At 39.2% G+C, this 22,916-nt stretch overlaps 2 pseudogenes across 1 annotated transcript; both read left to right on the top strand.

Annotated features, from left to right (window-relative positions):
- Positions 1 to 1,946: 1,946 nt before the first annotated feature.
- LOC111555343 lies at positions 1,947 to 2,989 on the top strand (annotated as a pseudogene).
- A 2,254-nt stretch (positions 2,990 to 5,243) lies between these two features.
- Positions 5,244 to 7,025, top strand: LOC111555515 (annotated as a pseudogene). The gene has a single exon (XR_002735559.1). The product of XR_002735559.1 is annotated as an alpha-aminoadipic semialdehyde dehydrogenase pseudogene (transcript).
- The last annotated feature ends 15,891 nt before the right edge of the window (positions 7,026 to 22,916 follow it).

Raw genomic sequence — 22,916 nt, 5'->3', positions numbered from 1 at the left:
GCCCAAGTGTTAATTAGATATAAAATAGAACTACTGTAGCGTAAAGTTGGGAGCATAGTATGTGAGGGGCCTCAAAACCTTGTCTGCTCAGTTTTTTTCCCTATTCTTGGGATAGCTCTTGAAGGGGATCAATAGAATCTCTCCAGGGAGCATTATACAGATCCTTGGTCTTGACGTTCTCTATGATCCTTCCAAGTGCTGATATTCTATGATTAAATAAATCATGGGCATTCCATTAATGCTTAATTAACAAGAAGATTCAGTCAACTGGAACAGTATTATGTGCAATCTTGTCCATTGACAATTCTTGGATTTTCCTCATTTTCTTTGTACTCTAGATTTTTTTGTAAGCAATCTTGAGACACAAGAAGTGGGGTATAGAGAGGAATTCATTACTGTGTATTGTGTACCCCTATTCGTGGGCTAAACTAAAATCCCTAACTGGCATGAGCAATTTTCAATTTTCATTCTGCTAGATAAACTTCTTTCCCTGAAACAGAGCCTTATAATGCTTCCTGTTCATAATCATTGCTTACTGAAGGCTCTGTGTCTAGATCTGCTAAAAATGACTCCACAGCACTCCCTCTTGTTTCTTACTACAGTAAGTGGCTTCCATAAGCTTCTGTCTACATTAGCAAATTTTAAGTCCCCTTCTGAATATCTGGTCTAGTGCTCTTTACACAAAAATAAGAAAACTTTTCTAATCATGATGCTTCTTAGCATAAATATAATGCTTTCACCTTTTTCTACAAACCCTTTCAAATCCACTTTCTCATCAGACCCATTTTTATTGAGCTAAGCTGGGTAAACATTCTTTAAAAAGTATTTTAGTTTTCACAGTATAAAACTAAGGCCAACAGCAGTGAAGTGACTTGATGAAGATCTATTTGAGAAAACCAGACTTACAATTTGTTTCTTCATTCTCAAATGCACATTGTCCATTATATTTCTCAAAATCTGTAATTAATGCAGATTAAGTTAATCTCCAGTTCATTTTAACTCAGTGATGATAGCACTGTGCTCATGCATATTAGGAATTATAGTTGCTTAATTATGGGAGGGAGCTTTTGCATCAAGCTCGTGTCTGTCTTAGTGGTTATTGACACTTTCGAGTCACTGACCACAAGTTGTACAGTCTGTCATTCCTGACACATTTGGTGAGCTCCTGAGGTAATACGTAAAACCATAGGATGTAGGGAACAAGAAGGGAGAGGAACTAATTAAAGGTCTGGGGAACTGCATGTTTCCTCCAAGTCATTTAGAAAACTAACCTGACCCTCTGGTCTCCTGTAAAGGACAAAGGAAAATGACAGTACTCAAGTAATGACTGGGTGATCATGTTATTGTGACTCTGCTGGGGACAAAACCCAATTGTAAGTCTAAGAACTATATTTTTGTTTATATGCCAGAACATGGCATCAGGAAAGGGCAACCTGCTTCTATACATACCTTAGAAACCATGGAAAGGCCAATCACAGTCTTTCACCCACAGAAGATGTGGCAGAACACACTATTGACAATAGAGGTCAATCTACCCTCATGGGAGCACACTGGACTGAGTAAGTGGTGGGGTGCTGAAGAAGGGGAGCCAAGTGGGAACTGACAACCCATTATCTTCTTTGAGCCTCACACACATTTTAGATGGGTGTAATTATACCAGCCTTGTTGATAAGGAAACTGAGACTAAAAGAGGATAATAAATTAGGCACCATAAGAAGCCAAGTAGGTGTTGGAGCCCGGAGAACACAAGGCTGTGTCTGAATCCATAGCCTTGACTTAACCAACATGTTAAACTGACCTGGGATCCACCACTGGATTCAAAAGGCAGGTGCTTCATTATTTGAACAGATGCTTTACCTGTTTCAACTTCACATGCTTCACCTGAAAGCAGAGATAATAGTATCTACTTTATGCAATGGCATGAAGTTGGAGACTCTCAGACTAAGATGGTAGCAGAGGCCCGGCGCAGCTGGGCAACTGCGGCTGTTGCCGCGGGGCTGTGCAGGCAATTCTATCATGTGTTGAAGAATCTATACATCATTAAGAAACAGCCTCTGGGCCGGGCGCGGTGGCTCACGCCTGTAATCCCGGCACTTTGGGAAGCCGAGGCGGGTGGATCACGAGGTCAGGAGTTCAAGACCAGCCTGGCCAAGATGGTGAAACCCTGTCTCTAATAAAAATACAAAAATTAGCCAGGCATGGTGGCGGGCGCCTGTAATCCCCGCTACTTGGGAGGCTGAGGCAGAGAATTACTTAAACCCGAGAGGCAGAGGTTGCAGTGAGCCGAGATGGTGCCACTGCACTCCAGCCTAGGTGACAGAGTGAGACTCAGTCTCAAAAAAACAGAGAAACAGCCTCTGCATCAATTTGTAGAAAGACTACTTTTCCCACTACCTGCAGCCTTTTGTAACCCAGTGAGACACACGTTTATTCAAACACAGGATATCCCAAATCCTAACAGTTTAAAGTTTATACCATGGAAACCAGTTTTTGAGACAAGGCTCATGGATTTTCCTACCCCAGCTGCAGCATTTCACTCCCCTTTGGCTAGGCAGTTATTTAGGATTGAAGGAGTAAAAAGTGTTTTCTTTGGGCCAGATTTCATCACTGTCACAAAGGAAAATGAAAAATTGGACTGGAATTTATTGAAACCAGATATATACACAAAACCATGGACTTCTTTGCATCTGGTTTACCCCTAGTTACTGAGGAAACATCTTCAGGAGAAGCAGGATGTGAAGATGATGAAGTTGTGGCAATGATTAAGGAAGTGTTAGATACTAGCATATGTAGAGATGTAATCTACAAAGGCTTTGGAGATGGCATCATATGACTGAAACTCCAGGGTTCTTGTACCAGCTGCCCTAGTTCAATCATTACTCTGAAAAATGGAATTCAGAACATGCTGCAGTTTTATATTACAGAGGTAGAAGGTGTAGAACAGGTTAAGGATGATGAATCAGATGAAAAGGAAGCAAATTCACCTTAAAATAATCTGGATATTCTTTGGGTACGACAGTTGGACTTATCGATAGATAATATATACCAAGCTGTTATTATTAATATACTGAGGAACTTAAGAATTAATAAAATATGCAATTTCATCAGAGAATGATTAAAAAAAGATTGAATGAAGAACTTATGGAAATGTCTGGCACACTATAGCCAATCATTTTCCACTGACTGATTTTATTTGACCCATCTGGTTTTTATATCATTAATTCAAAAAGCGTGTATTGAGTTAATAATATCAGCTGTATCTTATTTGTTGATCATTTTCCATGTTCTAGGCACAGCTTGATAATTTCTATGTATTATTTTATGTAATCCTTACAATAACCCTACAACGTAGACATTGTTATAATCTTCATTTTACAGTTGAGGGAGCAGGTTCAGAAAGATTAGAAGAAAAAGAGGGTCAAGTATCTGAAAATTCATTTTCCAAAATCATTTCACTAAAAGAGTAATTTGCTAAATATTTAAGAATTTTTTTTTTACATTCAGTTTTGCATCTGCATACATTTTCCTGTCTATGCATTTTATATAAGAAAAGATGACATTTCTCTTATGCACAAAATCCAGTGTTTCATGATAGTCTATGCTTATGACTTCCCTGGCACTTGCACAGCCCCTTGCAGGAAGATCATGCAGTAAGCTGTCTTATTCTAGCTTATTTGCCTGAAAGTTTAGAGTGAATTGTTATTTAGTTAAAATATCATTGATTGGTTGATCAATAGATAATTGGATGAGCTAATTAAAAGCTGCTCATTTATTACAAATGGAGTTTCAGCAAATTGACCCAGGGCTGAGGTGGTGGCCAGCTTTCTGCCATTGTTATTGTTGCCACTGATCCTTTACCATGTGGCAGGTGACTGACATCAAGTACTCTGAATGATGTGAGTGCTCAGTATGTTTGGAATTTAAAACAAAACTTATTCTTCCTAATCTTGGGGCTCTGTGTAGTGGGAGCAGAATGATCTCTGCAAAAGCTATATCTGGCAACTATATATTTATACACCCAACCTCATGTTTATAAAAAGGCCAATAATGCATGTTGTTTATTTTCATGCATGTTGTTTATTTTTAGCTTTGACTAGTCTCTGGCAAAACCCACCTCTTGTAATACAAAGAAAAGGGCTGGCTTTGTTTTCCCTATTCCATGCACTTGTCCAAGCTACAAATATCGGAATCATTAAGATTCTCTTTTTCCTCTCACAGCCCCTGTATTTATGCACATCAATTTGTACTTCTTAAATATCTCACAACAGTCGTCTTTGATACAACCTTTCACCATTATCCAAGAGAAGACACAATCATCTGTTATCTAATCACTGAAACAATCTTCCAAAAGCTCTCCAACCTCCACCTCTTCCTTACACAATCCATTCTCCACACAGCAAGCAGAATAAACTATCTGAAATGCAAATACCATATGGTGTCACTCTGCATCTCGGACCCACCATAGGCTCCTTGTCACCTTAAGAATAAAGTCCAGATGAAAATATATGGCAGCCAAACACTTCACAGCTAGGACCCAGCTTCTTCTGCACCTGGACTCTCTCCTCCTGCCAGCATGAATCAGGGCAGCTCTCCAAATGAAACAATCTCTTCTCAGCTCTAGAACTTTGCATATGCTTTCCCTCTGCTTGGAATGTTTTCCTCTTATCTCTGTCCAACTGCTTCTTATTTATCTTCTTCCAAATCACTGAGGCGCAGTTTTAATGTATTCACATAGCTCTTCTATCAGAGAACTCACCACGCTAGACAGCAATTGATGGTTCCTTTTGTGCCTTCACCACAGGACTGTTGACTCATTAGGGGCAAGCACACAAGAAGGCCAAATAAATAGATGTTTAAGGAATGAAATTTAAATATGAGGTAATTTGAATTGCATTCCTGCCCACAACTGATGACAACTAGAAAAATTGAATAAAAGAAAAAAATCTTGAAGGCACAGAAGAACTAGTAAGATATTGAAAAATGACTAGACCAAGAGCCAGGTGGCAGTGAAAGTCTAGAGATATGAGCTCAGCTCATTTTAGGAGGTCACCGTAACCTTAATACCAAAATCTGGTATGGGTACTCTAATAAAGAAAATTTACAGGTAAATCTCATTCTTTATTAAAGATGGAAATAGCCTACATATTAGCAAATTCAGCAATATTTTAAAGTGGTAATAAACATTGACCAAATGGTTTTGTTCTAGAAATACATGGTTAATTTAACATTTGAAAATTGCTGCAAAGACCAGCAAGCTCCCTGGACCTTGGAGCAGGCCTGCCGCCTTCATGTCCACTCTTCTCATCAATCAACCCCAGTATGCATGGCTGAAAGAGCTGGGGCTCCGCGAGGAAAACGAGGGCGTGTGTAATGGAAGCTGGGGAGGCCGGGGAGAGGTTATTACGACCTATTGCCCTGCTAACAATGAGCCAATAGCAAGAGTCCGACAGGCCAGTGTGGCAGACTATGAAGAAACTGTAAAGAAAGCAAAAGAAGCATGGAAAATCTGAGCAGATATCTCTGCTCCAAAACGAGGAGAAATTGTAAGACAGATTGGCGATGCCTTGCGGGAGAAGATCCAAGTACTAGGAAGCTTGGTGTCTTTGGAGATGGGGAAAATCTTAGTGGAAGGTGTGGGTGAAGTTCAGGAGTATGTGGATATCTGTGACTATGCTGTTGGTTTATCACGGAGGATTGGAGGACCTATCTTGCCTTCTGAAAGACCTTGCCATGCGCTGATTGAGCAGTGGAATCCTGTAGGCCTGGTTGGAATAATCACGGCATTCAATTTCCTTGTGGCAGTGTATGGCTGGAACAATGCCATCGCCATGATCTGTGGAAATGTCTGCCTCTGGAAAGGAGCTCCAACCACTTCCGTCATTAGTGTGGCTGTCACAAAGATAATAGCCAAGGTTCTGGAGGACAACAAGCTGCCTGGTGCGATTTGTTCCTTGACTTGTGGTGGAGCAGATATTGGCACAGCAATGGCCAAAGATGAACAAGTGAACCTGCTGTCCTTCACTGGGAGCACTCAGGTGACCCTGATGGTGCAGGAGAGATTTGGGAGAAGTTTGTTGGAACTTGGAGGAAACAATGCCACTATTGCCTTTGAAGATGCAGACCTCAGCTTAGTTGTTCCATCAGCTCTCTTCGCTGCGGTGGGAACTGCTGGCCAGAGGTGTACCACTGTGAGGCAGCTGTTTGTACATGAAAGTATCCATGATGAGGTTGTAAACAGATTTAAAAAGGCCTATGCACAGATCCGAGTTGGGAACCCATGGGACTCTAATGTTCTCTATGGGCCACTCCACACCAAGCAGTCGGTGGGCATGTTCCTTGGAGCAGTGGAAGAAGCAAAGAAAGAAGGTGGCACAGTGGTCTACGGGGGCAAGGTTATGGATCGCCCTGGAAATTATGTAGAACCGACAATTGTGACAGGTCTTGCCCATGATGCGTCCATTGCACACACAGAGACTTTTGCTCCGATTCTCTATGTCTTTAAATTCAAGAATGAAGAAGAGGTTTTTGCATGGAATAATGAAGTAAAACAGGGACTTTCAAGTAGCATCTTTACCAAAGATCTGGGCAGAATCTTCTGCTGGCTTGGACCTAAAGGATCAGACTGTGGCATTGTAAATGTCAACATTCCAACAAGTGGGGCTGAGATTGGAGGTGCCTGTGGAGGAGAAAAGCACACTGGTGGTGGCAGGGAGTCTGGCAGTGATGCCTGGAAACATTACATGAGAAGGTCTACTTGTACTATCAACTACAGTAAAGACCTTCCTCTGACCCAAGGAATCAAGTTTCAGTAAAGGTGTTTTAGATGAACATTCTTTAATTTGAAGTTTTCCGGCAGCTGTTTTTGAAGAAGACAAAGAATATTAAAGTTTTCCCTGAATAAATGCATCATTATGACTGTGACAGTGACTAATCCCCCTATGACCCCAAGGCCCTGATTAAATCAAGAGACTCCTTTTTTAAAAATCAAAATAAAATTGTTACAACATAGTCATATTTACTAAAAATAAAATAAAATAAGTACTATTCACAAGTAATATAATTTATGTAAAAATGTCTAACACTTCACCGGCCACGGAGGCGTGTGCCTGTAATCCCAGCACTTTGAGAGGCTGAGGTGGGTGGATCACGAAGTCAAGAGATTGAGACCATCCTGGCCAAGATGGTGAAACCCCGTCTCTATTAAAAATACAAAAATTATCTCGGCATGGGGGCATGCATGCGTCCCTGTAGTCCCAGCTACTTGGGAAGGTGAGGCAGGAGAATAGCTTGAACCCAGGAGGCGGAGGTTGCAGTGAGCCAAGATCATGCCACTGCACTCCAGCCTGGTGACAGAGGGAAACTCCATCTAAAAAAAAAAAAAAAGTCTAGCATGCTAAGAATCTAAAACTCCTGTCAGTTTCCTATTGCTGTGAAACAGAAGATCACAAATCTACATTTGTGATTTGTGCTTAAATGACCTACATTTATTATCTCACAATTTCCTTTGGTCAGGAGTCCAGTCACAGCTCAGCTGGGACCCCCACTCCAGATCTTGGAAGGCTGCAGTAAAGGTGTCAGCTGGGGCTGGGCACAATGGCTCACATCTGCTATCCCAGCACTTTGGGAGGCTGAGGTGGGCGGATCACAAGGTCAGGAGTTTGAGACCAGCCTGGCCAATACAGTGAAACCCTGTCTCTACTAAAAAATACAAAAACTAGCCAGGCGTGGTGGCACGTGCCTGTAGTCCCAGCTACTCAGGAGCCTGAGGCAGGAGAATCACTTGAACCTGGGAGGTGGAGGTTGCAGTGAGCCGAGATGGTGCCATTGCACTTGGGCCTGGGTGACAGAGTGAGACTCTGTCTCAAAAAAAGAAAAAAAGAAAAAAAAAAAAAAAACGGTGTAAGCTGGGCTGTGGTCTCATCTGAGGGCTTCTTCCATGCTCATGCAGCATAATTCATTTCCTTGCAATTGTATAAGTAAACAGCAGATTGCTTATTTTTTGAGGCAAACAGGAGAATCTCTCTGAACTAAGGGAAGGCCACAATCCATCTAGTGAAGGGATCCTTTGATCCAGGCCCACTAAGGATAAACTTCCTTTAGATTAACTTAAAGTCAGTTAATCAGAGACTTGATACACATACGCAAAATCCTTTCACAATAACACAAAGATTAGCCTTTGATTGAGTAACTGGGGACTATAGTTCAAACTAGGAGGGTGGAAAAGGAAAAAGCCATCATAGTTTGACAACTTTATTGAATAAACATTAATAAGCAAAAATCAACTGTTTATCTGTGTTACAGCAACCATTCATAACGACACAAAAATATAAAATGGCTAGTAGCAATCTAATAAACAATGGGCAAGAAGTTGATGTTGAAAACAATACATTATTATTGAGATAAACCAAAGATTAGGTAAATAAATGAAAGAATAAACCATGTTTATGGATGGTGAGATTCGGTATTATAAAATTATCAGTTTTCTTAAAACTTGTCTATAAATGCAATGCAGTTCTAATAAAAACCTCCAAATTTTGTAAGAAATGACAAAGCAGTTCTAAAATTTATGTGGAAGTATAAAAAAACAAAAATAGACAAGAGTTTTGAAAAAGTAAGCAAATTAGAAAAATTTGTCCAACAAAATATCAACATTTATTATAAGCTAATAAATGGGTTATTTATACAAGGCAAACTCACATACATAAAGACACTTGCTTTATAACAAATGGAGCACTGCAGAACAGTGAAGGAAATGTTAATGTTTTCAAAACATTGTGCTGGGCAATATGAAGTTAGGCTTCTATATCGTACTATACCTAAAAATTAATTCCAGGAGAATTGTAGATCTAATTGTGAAACATGAATCAGTAAACTTTTAGTAAGGGAAGATAGCTTTATGATTTCAGAAAAGAGATTAAAAACTTCATAAATAAAATATTGAAAACTAATAATAAGTAGAAGATAAATTATATTACATTCAAACTGAAAACTTCTCTTCACCATTTTGCTATTAAATAAGCAAAAATAACTTTTTCTGTAATGATATAAAAATACAAAACATATTTCATAATGACATAAACATATAAAATACATAGGAATAAATCTAACAAAAGATAGGAAAAAAGGCCTAAGTGGAATCCAATACATTATTATTTATATAAGTTAAAGAAGAGCTTAAGATAAATTAAAATACATAAATTACAGAAGAAATTATTTAAAAAGAAATTATCTCTAAAAAATCAAGCAAGAAATTACAAAAGATAAATTGAATAAGAATATAAAGAAGACAAGGGTAAAGAAGACAAGGGTAAAGAAGTCAAGTCACACAGTGAAGGGAGATTTTTGTAATATATAGCACTAACAACCTGCTCATATTCAGCATATTTAAAAAAACCTCTCACAAATGAATAAGAAAAGACGGACAACCAAAAGAACAATGGGCAAGAGACCCGAGCAGATTCTATCTCTCTATCATCTCTATCTCTATCTCTTTCTCTATCTCTATCTTTATCTCTGTCTATCTAGCTACATCTATATCTGTATGTAAACAAGTGCCCAACAAAAAAATGAAAAAGTGTTTACCCTCATCAGTAATTAGGAAAATATTTGTTAAAAATAATGAACATGAGCCAGAATGGCCAAAAGTAAAAAGACTGATAATAGCCAATGTTGACGAGGATATGGAGCAACAGGAACTCTCATTCACTTTGTAATGTTTAAAATTTTCTATACAATTTAAAGATACACAGAACTTAAGCTCAGTGATTCCAGTCCTGAGTATACATTTATATATATTATATATTATAAACTTCTATAATATGCCACGTGAATCAACAGACAAAACACCAATGTTGATAATGGCACTATTCTTAGTAGACAAAAGCTGGAAAAAAAACAAATGTCCATCAATAGTAAAATAGATAAGTAATTCATGGTATATTCACTTACTTAAATACAGTAGAAAAATGGCATTGGACAAACAACAGTTATCGGTAACATGATGATTCTTGTAAACATTATATTGAACCAAAGAAGCTGGAGACAAGAAGATACTTACATTCTAAAGTTTTTCCCACACCAGGAGATAGACAAAATTAAGAGAAACAAGAATAAATTGCCTCAAAAGTCAGTGTATTAATTGCCTTTGGGAAGGAGGTAGAACAGAGATTGGAAGGGAGTACTAAGGAAGCTTCTGGCCTATTGGTAATGTTGTTTGTTGGCCTTCGTGGTGATTACATATGTATTTACTACATGATAGAACATTGTTCTGTATATCTTTGCTACATTGTTTACATATGTATTTACTACATGATAAACATTGTTTATCATGGTGTTTATCGTGGTGATTACATATGTATTTACTACATGATAGAACATTGTTCTGTATATCTTTGCTATTAATATCATAATATTAAACATTAAGCACACCAGAATTCAAGTGAATTCATGAATAAAAACCCGAAGTTCTTTCTAGTCCGTAGAAGGTTTCTCTAACCTTTCCCTAATCCCACACTTCTGGGGTGGAAAGGAGGAAAGGTGTTCATGTAAGAGGTCCTATCCTCCTCTCTTCAGGACTTTCCCTACCACATACTTACTTTGCTGTGTTCTCTCATTCCCTGCCTCCCCACCTGTCTCAAAGAGTTGAAGACCTGCCATGCTGGTCTGCCCAGGGGCTGCTGACCACACAGGAAAAGTGCTTTCAGGTTGTGAGGGGCACTGAAGGGTGACCCCTTTCTTTCCATCACTCCTAGCAGGGCATTATGCAATGGGCAGGTGTTTCTAGGAAACATGAGGAACAAAGCATCAGTCCAGACCACTGGAGTCAGTCTTTATGAAATGTCATTGCTGGGCCATGTTGCCACTTTCTACAAGTCTGGGCTCTGGCAGGGCTACAAGCACTGCAGATAAGATTCAGCATCTGGCTTCCCAGGCATTGTCTTGATAAGAACGGGCAGCCACCACCCGCCCTCCCAGCCAGGATGAGTATGGGAAAAGCAACATATGTATGAAGGGTAAAGACAAGTGAACCAGAGCCCTGGAATTTTATCCATTTTCCTTTCTCTAGCATTAAAAAAAAACAAAACAAAACAAAGAGCCTACAATTCTCTCCAGGGCCTGACTGACTCAATTCCAGCCTGTCCCTGACTTGCATGATTCTGATTTGCAGACATTGGCCAAGAACAGACAGGCAATCTGCAGACATTCCATAGCTTTCTCAGGTTAATTTTTCCCCAAACCAATGCATGAAAAGCTGGCGCAGTGTACTGCATTTGAAAAGAGCTTGAAAGAGGCAGAGTGAGTGTTTTGCTCTGTCAACAGAGCCTGGAGGATTTTGCTGGTAAAGACAAGGAAAAATCAATATGACTATTTAAAAATGTAATGGTGGCTGCTAAGCAGTATCAGAAAGGGTGTTCCAAGAAGGACTTTCAAGGCTTTAGGAAAGGACAAGGAAGAAATTTAGGGGAGCTTTAAAGCTTTATATTTCTGTTCCTATTCCACTTCCAAATAGCCTACTTCCAACACATTTCTGCTCTCTAATCTTGCCTGACAATGTTAATAGCTGCTCTTTCTTGAGTACTTAAAATATGCTTGGAGCTTTGCACACACAGTCAGTGGAAATATGAACCCTACTTAAAGATTTTGCTACCAATATTACTACTATTACTAGGTTATTTCACTTTTTTTTTTTTTTTTTTTTTTTTTTTGCCAGGCTGGTCTCGAACTCCTAGTCTTAAGTGATCTGCCCACTTCCACCTCCCAAAGTGCTGGGATTACAGGTGTGAAATCCTGTATGTTTGGAAAATATTTCTAGGAACGGGGTTGTTGGGTTAAATAATGCTGGGATAGCCAGAAGAGAGGAGCTAAAGCAGTGGCAGAGTTGTCTTTGCATTCCCACATGCAATCGAAGACGTCAATGGACAGAGGCCCATGGAGGTACGAGGTGGAGTCATCGTGAGGGCGCTCATTTTCACTGGTTTGGGAAGATGTGTTTAATGCCACAGACTGACATCAAAATAAATATTTCTCCTTATCATAAGAAAGGATTGTGGGGAACATAAGCAGGGACATGGGTTTTCCATATAGGATCTTTGGGCCACAATGGGCAGAATTGTTACAAGGAGGCAATTATCTAGACCCTAAGTTGTGGCCAATATATTAGTAAGGTCATGAGGGGTTTTATCTTGCTTCACAAAGATAAGGAAATCCAGCATCTCTAAGAGTTTTCATCCGTAGTGTGTATCCGAAAGCTAAGACTCCTCCATTTCCTGTAAGAACTGGAGCTCTAGGAAGCCTCATCTGACTTTGTTCTCCACAAAAGGCAGAATAGCACATCTTGACACCCAGATTTTGTGTATATGTGTGGGGGGGGGGCGGGTGTGGAGGGAGGGTTTAAAGGGAGTGGAGGCAGGAGGCTAGACTAGAGGAGCAATTACCTAAAATCATAGTCCTTCCTAAAGGACTTAGAGCTGCAGGTGGCAGGAACAGAACATAGACTAGCAATGCCTTGCAGGTTGAAACCTTGAAAATGTAAGCCAGTCTGTTCAATAGCCTGGCTTCCCACCCAGGGAGGGTTTCTCTGCCCTGCTTTGCCTACTTGCCACACCAAACCCCTGGGAAAAGCTTCCTTCTTATAACTTTAAAGTTCCCTCACCCTATGAGACTAACATTATAGAAGAAACCCCTCTAGGGAGGTGAGAGGAGATCATATCTCTGAGGGTAGGTGAGGAGGTGTCTTAGAAATACCTGCATTGAACACCTTTTTAAAATTATTATTATTTTTAAGATAGAGCCTCACTCTGTCACTCAGGCTGGAGTGCAGTGGCATGATCTCAGCTCACTGCAACCTCTGCCTCCTGGTTCAAGCGATTCTTGTGCCTCAGCCTCCCGAGTACCTGGGATTACAGGTGTGTGCCACCATGCCCAACTAATTTCTGTGTTTTTAGTAGAAAAAGGGTTTCATCATGTTGGCCAGGCTGGTCTCGAACTCCTAGTCTTAAGTGATCTGCCCACTTCCGCCTCCCAAAGTGCTGGGATTACAGGCATGAGCCACCTCACCACATTTCAGTAAAACTGGCCCAGAGAAATCAATCCATTCATGTCTCCATGCTCTGACCCTGTTTGGCTCAGACCCAGTTGGGGAATTGAAGTATTAAACTGAGACTTAAGATCTTCTCTTCTGTCCCACTCAAACCCTGACCTCTCTTGATTAATAGCACCCAGTCCCCCATCTTATAACACGGAGGGAGGGAGGGAGAGAGAGAGAGAGAGAGAGTGAGAGAGAGAGAGAGAGAGAATAATGATTATGGCCACAATTTTATTCTCAGCCCAAGACTTTTTCCTTAACTTTGGAACTCTTGTAAGTGTATTCTCAATACCTTACCTTGTATCTTGTATGAACTATGATCATTCATCCATTATCCATAAGACAACGTAATAATATCTCCAAAGTGCTGAAAAAAAAAATAAACTGCCAATCTAGAGTTCAATATTCAGCAAAAAATATTCTTCAAAAATGAAAGTGAAATAAGGTGCATTTCCAAACAAACAAAAACAGAGAAAATTTGTTACCAGCAAACCTACACTAATATATAAAATAAAAGATGTTCTTTAGAAGAAAAAAGGAAAGGTTGGAGTTTTAGGACTACAAAAGGAGCAATAATAATTACTAAAATGTGGATACATCTAAATGAATTTTGTCTCCAAAAACAATATTAATAATAATGACTTGAGGCATTTAAATACAGAAACAAATGCATGGCGACAGTAGCATGTAAGCATAGAAAGGGATAAACGGTATTAAAGGCTTCTATCTAGAAAACAAACATGCACATGCATACACACACACAAGAAGGCTTCTATGGCCCTTATATTTTCTGGGAAATGGTAAGAATAATTATATATATTAAATCCTATATTATAGGTGCGTATGGTAATTTCTAAAGTAACTACTGAGATAATGTACTACTGCTAATTCACGGAGAAAGAATTGAATTTAAAAATTATTCATTCAAAAAAAGAGGAAGGGAAGTCCTAGCCACAGCAACAAGGCAAGAGAAAGTAATAAAGGGCATCGAAACAGGAAAAGAAGAATTCAAATTATCTCTCTTTGCTGATGGTATGAATCTATACCTAAAAAACCCTAAAGGTTCCACCAAAAGGCTTCCAGTCCTGATAAATTACTTCAGGAAAGTCTCACAATACAAAATCAATGTACAAAAATTAGGTGCATTTCTATACACCAATAACGTTCAGTCTGAGAACAAAATCAAGAGTGCAATCCCATTTACAAAAGCCACAAATAATAAAATACCTTGGAATACAGCTAATCAAAGAGGTGAAAGATCTCTACAAGGAGAACTACCAATTACTGCTGAAAGAAATCAGAGATAACACAAACAAATGGAAAAGCATTCCATCCTCGTGGGTTAGAAAAATCAATATCGTTAAAATGTCCATATTGCCCAAAGCAACCTACAGGTTCAATGCTATTTCTATAAAATTACCAATGTCATTTTTTTCCCCAGAATTAAGGAAAACCATTCTAAAACTTATATGGAGCCCAAATAGCCAAGACAATTCTAAGCAAAAAGAATATAACCAGAGGCATCACACTACATACATGAGATTGTTTTCATTCAACAATGGACCAATGATAATTGTCCAATGTGACAAGAAAAAGAAAATCATTCACGTTAAAAAGAAAAAACACTGTTATCCCTTGCAGGAGATACAATTATGTATACACAAAATTTGAAATAATCTTAAATAAATGGTTAGAATTAATAAAATAATTTAGCAAGATATTTGGAAACAGATTTACTTAAAAATCTTATACAGATGTTTCTCGACTTAAAATGGAGCTGTCTTGATGATCCCATCATAAATTGAATGGCCTGGCGCAGTGGCTCATGCCTGTAATGCCAGCACTTTGGGAAGCTGAGATGGGCAGATCACTTGAGGTCAGGAATTTGAGACCAACCTGGCCAACATGGCAAAATCCCATCTCTGCTAAAAATGCAAAAAAAAAAAAAAAAAGCCAGGTGTGGTGATGCACATCTGTAATCCCAGCTACTCAGGAGGCTGAGGCATGAGAATCACTTGAACTTAAGAGGTAGAGGTTGCAATGAGCTGAGATTGCACCACTGCACTCCAGCCTGGACAACAGAGACTCTGTCTCAAAAAAAATTAAGTTGAAAATGCAATTTTTCCATAAGTTATTGGGGTACAGGTGGTATTTGGTTACACGAGTAAGTTTTTTTGTGGTGATTTGTGAGATTTTGGTGCACCCATCACCCATGTATACACTGCACCATGTTTGTAGTCTTTTATCACTTGCCCCCCTCTTACTCTTACCCCCAAGTCCCCAAAGTCCATTTTGTATCTCTCTTGTGCCTTTGCATCCTCATAACTTAGCTCCCACATGTCACTGAGAACATACAATGTTTGGTTTTCCATTCCTGAGTTACATCACTTAGAATAATAGTCTCCAATCTCATCCAGGTCACTGCAAATGCTGTTCATTCCTTTTTATGACTGTGTAGTATTCCACCATATATATATGCATATATATTATATATATACACATATTTAATATATATACACACATATATATAATAGGTAATATACACACACACACACACACACACACACACACACACACCCCACAGTTTCTTTATCCATTCGTTGATTGATGGGCATTTGGGTTGGTTCTACGATTTTGCAATCATGAACTGCACTGCTATAAACATGTGTGTGCAAGTATCTTTTTCAAACCATGACTTATTTTCTTCCAGGTAGATACCCAGTAGTGGGTTTGCTGGATCAAATGGTAGTTCTACTTTTAGTTTTTTAAGGAATCTCCACATTGTTTTCTATAGTGGCTGTACTAGTTTACATTCCCACCAGCAGTGTAGTATTCCCTGTTCACCACATTCATGCCAACATCTACTGTTTTTTGATTTTTTGATTGTGGACATTCTTGCAGGAGTAAGGTGGTATTGCATTGATGTTTTCATTTGCATTTCCCTGATCATTAGTGATGTTGAATATGTTTTTCATGTTTTTTGGCCATTTGCATATCTTCCTTTGAGAATTGTCTGTTCATGTCCTTAGCCCACTTTTGGATGGGATTGTTTGTTTTTTTCTTATCGATTTGTTTGAGGTCGTTGTAGACTCTGGATATTAGTCTTTTGTCAGATGTATAGATTGTGAAGATTTTCTCCATGTGTTATCTGTTTATTCTGCTGACTGTTCCTTTTGCTGTGCAAAAGCTCTTTAATATAATTAGGTCCTGGCTATTTATCTTTGGTTTTGTTATATTTGCTTTTGGGTTCTTGGTTATAAGATTCTTGCCTAAGCCAATGTCTAGAAGGGTTTTTCCAGTGTTATCTTCTGTAATTTTTATAGTTTGAGATCTTAGGTTTAAGTCCTTAATCCATCTCAAGTTGATTTTGTATAAGGTGAGAGATAAGGATCCAGTTTCATTCTCCTACATATGGCTAGCTAATTATCCCAGCACCATTTGTTGAAAAGGGTGTCCTTTCCCTGCTTTATGTTTTTGTTTGCTTTGTCAAAGATCTGTTGGCTGTAAGTAGCTGGAATTATTTCTGGGTACTCTATTCTGTTTCACTGGTTATGTGCCTATTTTTATACCAGTACCACATTGTTTTGGTGACTATGGCCTTATAGTATAGTTTGAAATCAGGTAGTGGGATGCCTCCAGATTTGTTCTTTTTGCTTAGTCTTGCTTTGGTTATGTGAGCTCTTTTTTGGTTCCATATGAATTTTAGAATTGTAGTTTTCTAATTCTGTGAAGAATGATGGTGGTATTCTGGTGGAGTTTGCATTGAATTTGTAGATTGCTTTTGGTAGTAAGGTCATTTTCACAATATTGATTCTACCCATCCATGAACATGGGATGTGTTCCCATTTGTGTCATCCATGATTTCTTTCAGCAGTGTTTTGTAGTTTTTCTTGTAGAGGTCTTTTGACTTCTTTATTAAGTATATTCCTAATTATTTTATTTTTGTGCAGCTATTGTAAAAGGGATTGAGTTCTTGATTTAATTCTCTGCTTGGTCACTGTTGGTGTTTAGAAGAGCTACTGATTTGTGTACATTAATCTTGTATCCAGGAACTTTGCTGAATTCTTTGATCAGTTCTAGGAGCTTTCTGGAGGAGTCCTTAGGGTTTTCAAGGTAAATGATCATATTGTCAGCAAACAGTGGAGTTTGACTTCCTCTTTATATATTTGGATGCCCTTTATTTCTTTATCTTGTCTTATTGCCCTGGCTAGGAATTCCAGTATTATGCTGATGAGGAGTTGTGAGAGTGGGCATCCTTGTCATATTCCAGTTCTCAGAGGGAATGCTTTCAACTTTTCCCCATTCAATATTATGTTGGCTGTGGGTTTGTCATAGACGGCTCTTATTACATTAAAGTATGTCCCTTGTGTGCTGGTTTTGCTGAGAGTTTTAATCATAAAGGGCATAAAGGGATGCTCTATTTTGTTTAATGCTTTTTCTGCATCTATTGAGATGATCATGTGATTTTAAAAAAAATTCTGTTTATGTGGCATATCACATTTATTGACTTGCTTATGTTAAACCATCCCTGCATCCCTGGTATGAAACTCACTTGATCATGGTGGGTTACGTTTTTGATACGTTGTTGGATTCAGTTAGCTGGTATTTTGTTAAGGATTTTAGCATCTATGTTCATCAAGGATATTGGTCTATAGTTTTCTTTTTTGGTTATGCCCTTTCCTGGTTTTGGTATTAGGGTGATGCTGGCTTCACAGAAGTAATTAGGGAGAGTTCCTTCTTTCTCTATCTTGTGGAATAGGGTCAAAAGGATTGCTGCCAATTCTTCTTTGAATGTCTGGTAGAACTCTGCTGTGAATCCGTCTGGTCCTGGACTATTTTTTATCCGTAATTTTTAAATTACCATTTTAATCTCACTGCTTGTTATTGGTCTGTTCAGGGTATCTAATTCTTCATGATTTAAGTTAGGAGGGTTGTATTTTTTCAGGAATTTATCTATCACTTCTAGGTTTTCTAGTTTATATGTGTAAAGATGTTAATAGTAGCCTTAAATGCTCTTTTGCATTTCAGTGGTGTCAGTTGTAATATCTCCTGTTTCATTTCTTAATGAGGTTATTTGGATTTTCTCTCCTCTTTTCTTGGTTAATCTTGCTAATGATCTATCAATTCTATTTATCTTTTCAAAGAACCAGCTTTTTGTTTCATTTGTCTTTTATACTTTTTTTTGTTTCAATTTCATTTAGTTCTGCTCTGATCTTGGTTATTTCCTTTCTTCTGCTTGGTTTCGGTTTGGTTTGTTCTTGTTTCTCTAATTTCTTGAGGTGTGACCTTAGATTGATTGTCTGTGCTCTTTCAGACTTTTTGATGTAGGCGTTCAGGGCTATGAACTTTCCTCTTAGCACTGCCTTTGCTGTATCCCAGAGGTTTTGATAGGTTGTGTCATTATTTTCATTCAGTTCGAAGAATTTTTAAATCTCCATCTTGATTTTGTTTTTGACCCAGTGCTCATTCAGGAGCAGGTTATTTAATTACCATGTATTTGCATGGTTTTGAAGATTCCTTTTGGAGTTGATTACAATTTTTATTCCACTGTGATCTGACAGAGTGCTTGATATAATTTCAATTATTTTAAATTTATTGAGGCTCATTTTATGGCCTATCATATGGTCTATCTTGGAGAAAGTTCCTTGCGCTGTTGAATAGAATGTGTATTCTGTGGTTGTCAGACAAAATGTTCTGTATATATCTGTTAAATCCATTTGTTCCAAGGTACAGTTTAAATCCATTGTTCCTTTGTTGCCTTTTGGTCTTGATGATCTGTCTAGTGCTGTCAGTGGAGTGCTTAAGTCCTCCGTTATTATTGTGTTGCTGTCTATCTCGTTTCTTAGGTCTATTAGTAATTGTTTTATAAATTTGGGAGCTCCAGCATTAGGTACATATATGTTTAGGATTGTGATATTTTCCTGTTGGCCAAGGCCTTTTACCATTATATAATGTCCCTTTTTGTCTCTTTTAACCACTTTGCTTTAAAGTTTGTTTTGTCTGATATAAGAATAGCTACCCCTGCTTGCTTTTGGTGTCCATTTGCATGAAACGCCTTTTTTCACCCCTTTACTTTAAGTTTATGTGAGTCCTTATGTGTTAGGCGAGCCTCCTGAAGGCAGCAGATGGTTGGTGAGTTCTTACCCATTCTGTGGTCTGTATCTTTTAAGTGGAGCATTTAGGCCATTTACATTCAATGTTAGTATTGAAATGTGAGGTGTCATTGCTTTCATTGTGCTCTTTGTTGCCTGTATACTGGTTTTGCTTTTTGTTTTGCTTTTTAACTTGTATTTTTGTTTTATAGGTCCTGTGTGATCTATGCTTTAAAGAGGTTCTGTTTTGATGTGTTTCCAGAATTTGTTTTAAGATTTAGAGTTCCTTCTAGCAGTTCTTGTAGTGGTGGTTTGGTAATGGTGAATTCTTTTGGCATTTGTTTGTCTGAAAATGACTGTATCTTGGCTTCATATATGATGGTTAGTTTCGCTGGATACAAATTTCTTGGCTGATAATTGTTTTATTTGAGGAAGTTGAAGATAAGGCTCCAATCTCTTCTAGCTTGTAGGGTTTAGGCTGAGAAATCTGCTGTTAATCTGATAGGTTTTCCTTCATAAGTTACCTGGTGCTTCTGTCTTACAGCTGTTAAGATTCTTTCCTTCGTCTTAACTTTGGATAATCTGATGACAATGTGCTTAGGTGAAGATCTTTTAACGATGAATTTCCCAGATGTTCTTTGTGCTTCGTGTATTTAGCTGTCTAGGTCTCTCACAAGGCCAGGGAAGTTTTCCTCCATTATTACCCCAAATACATTTTCCAGGCTTTCAGAATTCTCTTATTCCTCAGGTACACCACTTATTCTTAGGTTTGGTCATTTAACATAAACCCAGACTTCTTGGAAGCTTTGTTCTTATTTTCTTATTCTTTTTTCTTTGTCTTTGTTGGATTGGGTTAATTCAAAGACCCTGTCTACAAGCTCTGAATTTCTTTCTTCTGCTTGTTCAATTCTATTGCTGAGATTTTCCAGAGCATTTTGCATTTCTAAAAATGTGTCCAAAGTTTCCTGAATTTTTTATTGTTTTTTTCTTTGTGCTATCTAGTTCCATGAATATTTCTCCTTTCACTTCTTATATCATTTTTTGGATTTCCTTGCACTGGGCTTTGCCTTTCTCTGGTCCCTCCCTGGTTAATTAATAACTCACCTCTTGAATTCTTTTTCAGGTAGATCAAGGATTTCTTCTTGGTTTGGATCCATTGCTGGTGAACTAGTGTGGTTTTATAGGGGTGTTGAAGAGACTTGTTTTGTCATATTACCAGGGTTGGTTTTCTGGTTCCTTCTCATTTGGGTAGGCTCTGTCAGAAGGAAGGTCTGGATTCTTTTGTCCCACAGGATGTTTCCTTGATGTAATATTTTCCCCCTTTTCCTATGAATGTGGCTTCCTGTGAGCTGAACTGCAGTGATTGGTATCTTTCTTCTGGGTCTAGCCACCCAGTGAGTCTACCCAGCTCCAGGCTATTACTGAGGGTTGTCTGCATAGGGTCCTGTGATGAACCTATGGGTCTCTCAGCCATGGATACCAGCGCTGTTCCAGTGGAGGTGGTGGAGGGTGCAATGGACTCCATGAGAGTCCGAGAGTCCTTAGCTTTGGTGGTTTAATGCTCTATTTTTGTGCTGGTTAGCCTCCTGCCAGGAGATGGCGCTTTCCAGAAAGCATCAGCTGTAGTAGTGAGGAGAAGGACTGGCGGAGGGCAGGGCCCTAGAACTCCCAAGATTATATGCCCTTTTTCTTCAGCTACCAGGGTGGGTAGGGAAGAGCCATCAGGTGGGGGCAGGGATAGGCATGTCGGAGCTCAGACTCTCCTCAGGCGGGTCTTGCTGAGGCTGCTGTAGGGGGTGGGGGTAGCGGGTAGGATTCCCAGGTCACTGGAGTTGTGTACCTAGGAGGATTATGGCTGCCTCTACTGAGTCATGCAGGTTGTCAGGGAAGTGGGGGAAAGCCAGCAGTCACAGGCCTCACCCAGCTCCCATGCAAACTGAAGGAATGGTCTCACTCCCAGTGTGCCCCCCACAACCAACACCTGGAGTCTGTTTCCAGCTGGAGGGTGAGATGGGCTTGAAAGCTTGCCTGAGGCTATCCACTTCCTAGCTGTGAGAGAAAAGGGCTTCAGCTCTTCCCCTGCCTGTGAAGTCTGCATGCCTGATTCGCACCCTCCCCGAGTTCCGGCCAGGAGGATTCTTGCCCCTTTCAAATTATTAGAAAGTTCAGCTAGAGAATTCCTTCTCCCTGTGGAGTTTTACCCCCTGCCCCTCTGGCCACCTTCCCAATGGTTCCCTGTGGTGCTGGGCAGGAATGGGCTGCCTGGGGAACCAGAAAGCTCCCAGGGCCTTTCTGCTGCTTCCTCTACCCCTGTATTTCACTCAGCTCTCTAACTTGACTCAGCTCCAGGTAAAAGTCGGAAACTTCTCCCACAAACAGATCTTCAGCTTCTCCAGTGGGGGTGTGTGTTTGGGAGAGGAGGGTCTCCCTTTCTCACTTCTGCATTTGGACATTCACAGTATTTGGGGTGTCTCCCGGGTCCTTCTGGAGCAGTCCACTTTTTTCAGAGGTCCTGTAAGTCCTCTTGGGATTGCTGGTTTGTTCTTGCAGGTGATCTGGAGCTAAAATTCACAATGCAAGCCTCCGCATGTTGCTCTGTCCGGAACTGCAATCTAGTTCTGGCTTCTGTCCGCCATGATCCCCCAGTCTCTCAAAAATGCATTTAATACACCAAACCTACTGAACATCATGGCTTAGCCTAGCCTACCTGAAACATGCCCAGAACACTTACATTACAGTACAATTGGGCAAAATCACCAAACACAAAGTTTATTTTATAGCAAAGTGTTGAATTGCTAATGTAATTTATTGAATACGGTACTGAAAGTAAAAATCAGAGTGGCTGTATGGTACCGGAAGTATGTTTTCTACTGAATGAGTGTCACACAACATTGTAAAGTTCAAAAATCATTAAGTCAAACCATTGCAAGTAGGGGACCACCTGTTGTAAGTTTTGTTGAATAGCATAGCCTCAGACTAGGCCTTTTAAATTTATTTTGGGAAATGATCCTAGGGAATAGGAGTAGGCTGCTTGGAAAAATGAAACAAGAAAGAATGGAAAGCAAATTCAAATGTACCATATTAAGTCGATTGATACTATGAACAACTGGAGCTCTGCTCTGCTGATAATATTCTGAGACAAGTAGACATTACCTCAGAATAGACCCCATAAGAAATGGAAGAAGAAAATAATTATCTGCTGGCTTCCATCCCCCACTGGTTAAGAGTTGGTCCAGGGGAATTTAACTTTCTTGTATGTCTAGGTATGTGTTGGTGTCAGAATGGATAAGTAATCTCATATAAAATGAAAGACTGTTTCATTTTGGAAATTGATAAGTGTATTTCAAAAAGTGTATATCAAAATTCAAAAGAACATGAATATCTCAAAGAAGAACAAAGCTAGAGAAATCCCCACCTATCAATTTTTATTAAAACACTACACTAATAAAGTAATATAGTATTTCTACAAAGATAGGAAAATAGACCAGTGGGACAAAGTAACAATTCCAGGAACAGGTCCACTTTTTTTGTCAGTTTGAGTTGCTTTGATAGAATACCATAGCCTGGGTAGTTTATAAATAACAGACATTTATTTCTCACAGTTCTGGAGGCTGGGAAGTCCAAAATAAAGGTGCTGACAGATGCAGTGTCTTGTAAGGGAACACTTGCTCATAAATGGCCATCTTTTTGCTGTAACCTCACATGATGGAATGGCTGAGACATCTCTCTGGGGTCTCTTT

The sequence above is a fragment of the Piliocolobus tephrosceles genome, chromosome 2, assembly GCF_002776525.5.
Source record: "Piliocolobus tephrosceles isolate RC106 chromosome 2, ASM277652v3, whole genome shotgun sequence".
Classification (NCBI taxonomy): domain Eukaryota; kingdom Metazoa; phylum Chordata; class Mammalia; order Primates; family Cercopithecidae; genus Piliocolobus; species Piliocolobus tephrosceles.
This window is presented reverse-complemented; position numbering and strand designations above follow the sequence as displayed.